Genomic DNA, 8,041 nt, shown 5'->3' on the forward strand with positions numbered 1-8,041 from the left:
ACCACTGTGTATAGTAAAATGACAATAAAAGCCTCTTGACTTGACTTGACTTGACTATGTTGCAAGCGAGCTGATTGTGAGTGACGACAGAACAGATTGAGTGCGACTGTCCAAAAGTTAGCAAACAGTTTACACAATAGCACTTTATACGATACTTTTAACTACCGTAATTTCCAGACTATAAAGCGCACTCATATATAAGCCGCACCCACTGAATTAAGCCGCACCTGTCTATAAGCCGCTACATTGAAACTAATTAACTTTACACAGGCTTTAACGACAGTGTCTGTTACATGGGTGAAATATGTTGTGGCTCCTATAAGAGCAGAGCGGCATTTTGGGAATAGCCTGTCACCGCATTTTACCACTATTACTGCATGTGTGCAAGACCGAGAAACATGTCCTCATTATTTTCTGATGCTCATTTCTAAGTTTCTTTGACTAACCCATAACGCTGTTGCCAAGAAAAATTAAAAAGCACGAGTTTGGAAACCTGTCTGTGCTTATATGATTTCTGTTGCAACTGGAGTTAGCGAGCTATCCCTTGACTCTGATTCAACGCATTACCACGGCTTGTACCTAAACAGTAGCCTACCAAGAAAGTCAATGTTTACTGTGTTCCTCCTTCCTTTCACAACTATTTCTCTCTGAGTTTATCTTTTGGCATCGTCGTGCTTAAAAAACTTTTTTCTCCCGATGCTGTGCAGCTCAGAACACAGGTGAGGTGAGTTTTTTCGTTTCCGTTCGGAAATTTCATTGGTCTAATGTTATGGGGCTCAGTTTTTTTTGCTTGAAGTTTGTGAAACTGGGAAAAACCCAGGAAAAATTCATAAATAAGCCGCTTCGTTGTTTAAGCCGCCGGTTCAAAATGTGGGAAAAAAGTAGCGGCTTGTAGTCCGAAATATACAGTATACTATTTTCACATGAGGAGGATATGCAGTTTTTGCTTACCGTGCTGATGTTTTGCCTTCATACGTGACACCAGTGTGTTTTCTTTTAATGTGCTTGTGCATTATTTTGGTACTTCCATACCACACAGCTCAGCTTTGTATAACTTGCAGGTTACAGTCTCCATTGTTGCATTTAATATAAAATGCTCCCATGTAATGTCTTTCCTGCTGCGGTTTGACCTGTACTGCCATTCTGCAAGCGGTTGTGTTATCTTGTCACACAAAACCATAACTTGAGCCTGACTAATCGATAACAGCATTCATTATCAATTATTAGCAATTTGTTGCAGCCCTAATCATGAGCATTCAAAAATAATGTACTTGAAATTTTATCAGTGTGTTATGTAGACAACCTTTATTTAACAAAACCTACAAAACATGTATGTTTTAAATTTACTTTAGTTTCAGTTTTGAATTTTGTTCAAAATATGCACCAAATATGCATTTCACATACTGCAAAATTAGCGGACATTGTTTGCCTGGACCCTTTTATTTATTTTTTATGCATACACTGTAATATATGCAATCAGATAGCTCAGGCACTGTATCTGTGAGTAGTTTCTTACTATTATTACTATGAATACAAAGATTTTTTTTACCTGGTCATCAGAGACCTGTTCCAGGTAGATGTGTGTTGAGTTCATGAGGTGCATGCGTGTAGCCATAATCAGTGCTTCTAAAACTACTCCAGTCTCGAGTATGGGGGATAAACCCATCGTGTTTTTCTCGGCACCCCTAAGAAAGACAAATCATTAACCTTTTTGCCTTTGGTAGTATGCTGCGATATCTAGTATTTTACATTATTTCTCAAAATTTCATTTTGTTTCAGGGCCTTACAAATACATGGACAATATTCTTCTGATGCTAGATTTGATATTTACTCAGATAATCATATAATTAAAATAAACAATAAACTTGTGCAGCACAAGCATTGATTTTTGTTGAAAAATTACATTTGTCAAAAATATTTATTTTCAGGGTTTAAAGATATTAACAATGTATTTTAAGCTCTTAATTCTAATTTAAAATCACTCTAATGTAGATTTGTTAAATTCTTATTTAACAAATCTTACTGACAATTAATATAATAATAATAAAAAAAAATATTAGAAATATAGTCTATAAAACTGAGGTATTTTTAGGTTAAAACCATATATTTGCATGGTAATTATAGTCCCAGTTATAAATAAAGCAGTGGTATAAAACAGAAATCCCTGGCTCTAATCAAACCTGATCTAATAAAACATATCTAAACCTTACCAACACAACACACCTCTGAGATGAAACCATAAATAAGTATTTGTCTGTTTGTTGCAGTTGCCTTAGCAAGAGTGTTGCAAAAGCCAGTTTAATTTTTTCTGTTTAACAAAAATTTAACAGCTTTTCCTGGAGCCTTTTATAACCCTAATAAAAAAAGGTGGGAAAAACAAAATAATGCAAAAAAATAAACAAACAACAAAAAAACCCACTATACAATGATTTACAAATCTTATGTACCTGTATTGTAATCATAATAGAGTACAGAATACATATTAAATGTTTAAATTGGAAATGCAACTGAGGTTAATTTTGAAATTGATGTCAGCAACACATCTTAAAGTTGGGATGGGCAAAAAAGTCAGGAAAAGTAAGTGTTACTAAAAGAAACAGCTGGAGGAACAATTTGCAACTAAATTGGCGGCATGTCAGTAACATGGTTGGGTATAAAAGAGTATCTTAGAGTGGCAGAGTCTGTCAGAAGTAAAGATTGGCAGAGGTTCACCAATCTGTGAAAACTGTGTCTATGAATAATTTTAGAAAAATGTTAAACATAAAATTGCTAAAACTTTACATTTTTAGCTACAGTATAAAAGATAGATTAATAAAATAAATTAAGTCCTTTTACTACAACAATACATTTTTACATTTTGATTTGATTTGACATTTTATTTCTCCAAGGACTTTACTCAAACAGCTGAAGATAACAATAATACAAATCTTATTTAAACTTGATGTCTAGGTGAATTATATTCTGCTTAATATTTTCACACTATAAAGATCTAACATAAACTACAGCTAACACCACATAATGCTAATTAAATAAATCAATTAAAAAACTACGATTCTCTAAATCCTGGCTTAGCATCAGGGGGTAGTCTGTACCCAGGCTGCACATGCTGAGATTTTTCAACAAAGTTCAATTGTGAGGCATGATGTACCATTTATAATTTACAAAAATGTATACCGTCCTTCAGGAATCATTGTCTAGAATCCTCTCACCAAATCAGATATACCGTAGTTCTGTATATTAGCGATTCATACAATTGCTGTCACAATCCCAGCATTCTTTTCTACCCTTTTAACAACTAGGAATTTTTTATGGATAGAATTCTGAACAGATCCCGAATCCTTCATTATCAAAGATTGGTCTTGGTCAACAGTCACATGCTTGGCATAAACCATATTATTAGCATTATTGTTTTTTTAACTAAAGCCTTTAAAATCCAAATTCAAAACATGATAAAACTGCCTACAGTCCAAACACATTGACTGATGATAAAACATCTTTGTGGCTTCAATTATCTGTGTACTGTTATGCAAAATTAACTTTGCATATAATGGTATAAAATAATTATAATAAAATAATAAATAATGAGAGAGCCTGCATGAAGTTTTGAATGTAAAAGCTGCTAAATAAGGATGGTAGATGCCAAATTGTTAAATGAAACAAATTTTATAATGAATTTATTATGATTTTATAATTTGCATTTTTTAATTGCTTTTATATTACATAATATTACATCTAAAACCCAATTTTCAGTCTGCTTTTAAACTTCAGGTTTCAGGGCAAGTGCTTTTGTTTAAAGTTGCTTTAAAAAAATAATAAAATGACTTACCCATCCCCCAACCCCCGTTATCACAAAGTTGAAGAAACAGTCTTTGAATGTGGTAGCTTTAAAGTTAAATTAAATTAAACAAGGAGACCCGAACCTGTTCCAGCATTACAATGTCCCTGCTCACAAAGCTACATGAAAATATTGAATACTTTTGTGATGATTGGGAATGCTGATTGTACCCCAGGCCACCTCCCCTACAGTATCAGTATCAGTATAATATCTTGTTATATTAATAAGTTTGGGCTTATGGACAAAACTTATTTTTGGCATGAGAGGAGTTTATTAAAAGTTTTATTTTAGAAACTTTATAAGAAGACCATCCATTTATAACCCTTAGAAGTGCTAAAGTGTACTTAATATATTCTACTTAAAATAATGCACTTTAATTTAAACGTTTAAAATATACTTACAGCTGAGCCAGTAATTATATGCACTGGTGCTTTAGGGTTAACATATGGCTTATCAAAACTCCCATTATACACCTGTGAGGAATCAATAATAGACTGTAATCACAAAAATAAATATATATAAATATATAAATGTATTATGTACTTTGTATGAGTATTTTGTATACAGAGTGTGGAGTATACCTTGTAATTATAAACAGGCCATAGTCTCTCGTATGTATGCTCATGTGCCCAGAGCTCCAGATCCACTCCTGTAGCAACAATATGTCCACACATTAACAGTGTTACTACATTGTTGTCAAATAAATTCACATTTTGAGTAAAAATAACAACAGCAACAACAGGTGAAAACAAAATTATGTGGAGTATTCCAAAACAAATTACAGGGTTTAAGGGAAAAAAATTAATATGATGAAAGTTAAGAGAAATTTTTAGTTAGCAAGAGAGAGGTGCTTTCAAATGTAAATAAACTCAAATGAAATACAGAGGAGTCCACTCAGATCGAAACTCAGACATTACTTATTGTGGCCAAACCCGAGGGGATTCTTTAGTAACACTCAATGTTCTATGGGCATATGCATGACATTCTACCCATTTAAATGAACAGGGACAATTGGGAGATTAGATCTCATGTTTCGAATGCTGAAATGCTTTCTATAAGCACTGAATAATTCTTATTCAGTGACCTTGGAATTTAACAGCAATTTAGTAAAGAGTTGTTTTTGGTTATTAATAGATCTGCACAGCTTGTAAAAAAAACAGTTATGGAGTCACCATGCTTATAGAATAAGTCCTCCAGGCCAGGGGCTGGTGGCATTGTATCACTGCGTCCATGACGCACCTGATAAAAGATAAACATGAATGAATAAAATTACTTTATGGATTTCTGAAAACATACATTTTAAGAGGGCCTTCAAATGCAGCATGTTTGGGGATATAGTGCAGATATAATGCAATTTAGAATAATGTTAATAATACAAAGACATGCCTTTGAAACATGGGCAAAAAGGGTTTGCAAAAGGGCACAGAGGTAAAACTTTGTTGAACAGCAGTAAAGATACTTATTGAAGTGTAAATCAGAGTAGTCCTGATAAAAAACACATTGCAAAATTAACTTTAACTCTTTAATCAAGTCTAAATTTTTTTTTTAAAGTGAATACATTTATGGTTTTATCTGTTTTGTAAGAACAAAATATTTTTAAAGATTAAAAATTAAATGTTTTTGTTGCTCTACTCTAAAGACTATTAGCAGGTTATTATAGTATAGAACTACCCGATAAGAACACATTATTTCTATTATGATTATATCACACTTTTAACAGACATTTCAATTGTATGACTTGATAACCCATTACATTTACATAACATTACATTTGATTTCTGATACTAACATCAACTGTGTAAAGCCTAGACTGGTCTGGTCCAAAATCGGCTAATTTTGCAAGTATAAATGTTGTTAATTTTCTTATACTCTTCTTCTAAGCACTGAATAAAATACTATGAATCTATAAATGCACTCCATACCTGCAGTACATGGATATATAAGCCATGGAATAACACTGAAAAAGATTCACTTAAAAAATGACACACCAAAGTTATTATACTATTATTGGAAATTGATGAATCACTGGATCTATTTAGCTACCATATTTAAAAAAGATCCATACATAGCTTTCAAACTTGGTGCAGTCATCTTTATCATCATTGGAGCAGTACATGGGTCTATGTGCCATGGTGATTATCCAGGGTCTTGCAGCCCTGTTCTCTGGTTTGTTTGCTTCCTAGTAAAAAAGAAAATAGCAGGAATTTATGATGATTTTGAATTACATAAACTGGCATTCCAAACATTCCAAATTAACACATCATTTAGTCAGTGCTTGGCTCAAAAACTTCCAATGCTTAAAATAAAATCAGTTCAATGATTTTAGCTCAGACAGAAAACATCTTGGATATATTACCACCAAGTCCTTTTGTAGCCATTCATACTGTTTAAAAAGGAGATCTAGGCCATACTCGAGGTAGAAGTAAACTTTGTGGAGAATGAGATGATGTGTGCTGACCCAATGTTCCAGCTGCATGCAAAGGAGACATAAACCAAAACTGGACTTCTTTTAAAACACGCAAGCAGAGATGGTTTTACACAAGAGATGTAACTGCAAAGAAATGCTGTTTGTGTAATTATAGAATAATTATTGAAAATAGGAAAAGTATCATGTTCAAATATTTAGACATACACTATATGGACAAAAGATTGTGGACAGCTGACCATATGATTTTAAGTGTTTTTTGAAGATACCATTTCAAATGTAGTCCCTGTTAGCTACTAAATTTTAAACATTTATAACCTCCACTTTTCTGGGAATATGTTCCACTACATGCTGGGCTGTGGTTGTGGAGATCTGTGCTCATTTAGCCACAATGACATTAGTAAAGTCATGAGATGTAGGATGAAGCCATTGTTCCAATTCATGCCAAAAGTGTCAAATAAAATTGAGGTCAGTGTTTTATAACGGGTCGCTCAAGATCTTCCACATCATAGAACTCACATTTTCACACTGCCATGATGAAACAGGTTTGGGTCTCAGTCTCAGTTCAAATGAAGAGAAAATGTGAAAAGTCTAAACTTTGTCTAAACTTTCTATGTATGCTGAGGATTTATGACTACCCCACACTGGCACAAAAGAGCCAAAACTGTTCCAGCAAGTGCACAAAGTGAGGAATATTACTTTAATTTGCCATGGTTAGTGTGGGAGGCCTACGGAATAGAGTTCAGTCATCAGCCTCACTTATTATTTTAGGATGAACTGGAATAAAGCTTGCATACTAGGGCTGTAATGCTTCTCAAATAACTTGAGTAGTTCAATTACAAAAATTCAAATTAAGCTCAACAATGACATCTTTTCCATTTTAAATGAGGAATATGGCTTTTTTAACCAGTCTGGAGACCAGAATCATACTGAAGACCCCCACAACAGCACAGAGATCCTGGATTCTGTACCAGTGTTTGATATTGACAGCTTCGAGGATCTGTTGAAGAAACTTGAAGAGATGGAAAATGATTCAGGAATAAAGGAAGATGGTGAAATCTGAAACATTTCATGTACTTTAGTGTGCATGTTGTTTCACCATCTTCATTTTATATTAAATTTTATTTTAAACAACTTTTATATAAGGAAATAAAGATTTTGTATGACAATCATGTCTAATGTCTCTTCATCACAGAGAAAATTCAATCACTTCATTTTCTTTCTTGAAATCCACTTTAGTAAAGTCAGTGATGTTTGATGTCCTTAAAGAAAAGGAATTTGACAGAAACTGACGTTGAGGTATTTTCTTGCAGCTTTAGTGCTTTGTTTAAATTAAATGTGGGCAGAACCTGATTCACTTAAACATCTGTACTTGATAATTGAGCACATGGATTAGCACAAGAAATTCAGTGAGCATAAGTAAAATGATCATGTCGTCTCAGCTTCATCCAGAAAACCTGGAAGTTTAACAAGAAAAAGCTGTTGGTTTTATTGACATGTACACACACATTAAGACACTTTTAAGGACTCATTAGAACAATGTTTAGTGTATGAGAGAAAATGTCAATAAGAATTTGATTAAACACACAGATGAAAATTCTTACCTGTAGCGCCTCCTTGTTGTGGGTTATAGATTCATACTGGGACTTCAGGACACTGTGAGCCTCTCGTTCTTGCTCACGCTCCTAAAACACAGCCATGAGGAAGAGGATGAAGGATTTAGTCATTAAGGGTTTAGTCATTAATGTTCACATCCACAATGAGGCTCTACTAATATTACC

General features: G+C 33.5%; 1 pseudogene; it reads right to left on the minus strand.

The window, feature by feature from the left end:
- Positions 1-1,177: 1,177 nt before the first annotated feature.
- On the minus strand, positions 1,178-6,305 carry LOC124382558 (annotated as a pseudogene).
- Between the last annotated feature and the right edge of the window lie 1,736 nt (positions 6,306-8,041).

This window comes from Silurus meridionalis, unplaced genomic scaffold, assembly GCF_014805685.1.
Source record: "Silurus meridionalis isolate SWU-2019-XX unplaced genomic scaffold, ASM1480568v1 Scaffold696, whole genome shotgun sequence".
NCBI classification, from domain to species: Eukaryota; Metazoa; Chordata; class Actinopteri; order Siluriformes; family Siluridae; genus Silurus; species Silurus meridionalis.